At 36.7% G+C, this 851-nt stretch overlaps 1 protein-coding gene across 1 annotated transcript in view; it reads left to right on the plus strand.

Annotated features, from left to right (window-relative positions):
- LOC107103291 (zinc finger MIZ domain-containing protein 2-like) overlaps positions 1-851 on the plus strand; it is an 80855-nt gene that overhangs the window by 61350 nt on the left and 18654 nt on the right. The window lies entirely within an intron of this gene.

An 851-nucleotide genomic window follows, 5' to 3' on the forward strand; every position in this document is an offset into this window, starting at 1 on the left:
TTGATGGCAGCAGCACAGCTGATATTTCTCTCCAGGATGGAGTCACAGCCAAACAGGAACAGACCAGATGAAGCTACTATGAGAAAAAAAGCAGAGATAGCAGAACGTTAGAGATTGAACTAACAGATTCTGCAGAGTGGGAGAATAGAGATAGAATTACTCAGGATCAAGAATAGATTGGTTATTTTTCCAACCAATCTAGTTGGTTACGACTATTTTGTTTAGATGAAACAATACAATGGTTAAAAACTGAACAAACAACTGGACACAGTTGTAATTTTAGTGTTAAGTAGCATTTCTCTCCGTTGAACAGTTAATAATGTTAGTGGCTTCAGCTGTGAGACATTGACTTCCACTCCAAAGGGTGATGATGCAAGACCCACCGCTGACTTTGGAAAACTGCGATTATCCTGAAGTATTTTGGCTTATTTGACTAATTTGTATTGGTTTGCCCTAGTAAAAATATAGATATATTGGGTAAAAACACTGCCAGATTAGTCAGTTTAGCCAAAAGATTGGTTGAACACATAACTTCCAACTGGATTAAAACCATGAATTGTGGAAAAACTATTATGTTTGAATAAAAATGAATAACACCTTTTTATTTTGCTCACCGTTTTCACAAACACTTTCACTGTCTGCTTGAGTTAATTTCACCAAAATGGCAGAAAAACAAGCCCCTTAATTGATTGTTCTCTTCTAGGACATTTTACACAAAAAATTTGACAAATTGCAAAAACTATACACACCAATCATCAACAATTTCTAAGTAACTTAAAGGTATACCATGCAACTGGGGTTGATTTTCCATCGAGGCTCCCCCCAGAGGGCGAAAGTAAAAGTGCACTGTC

Source organism: Cyprinodon variegatus, unplaced genomic scaffold (genome assembly GCF_000732505.1).
Source record: "Cyprinodon variegatus isolate N-32 unplaced genomic scaffold, C_variegatus-1.0 Scaffold1415, whole genome shotgun sequence".
NCBI lineage: Eukaryota > Metazoa > Chordata > Actinopteri > Cyprinodontiformes > Cyprinodontidae > Cyprinodon > Cyprinodon variegatus.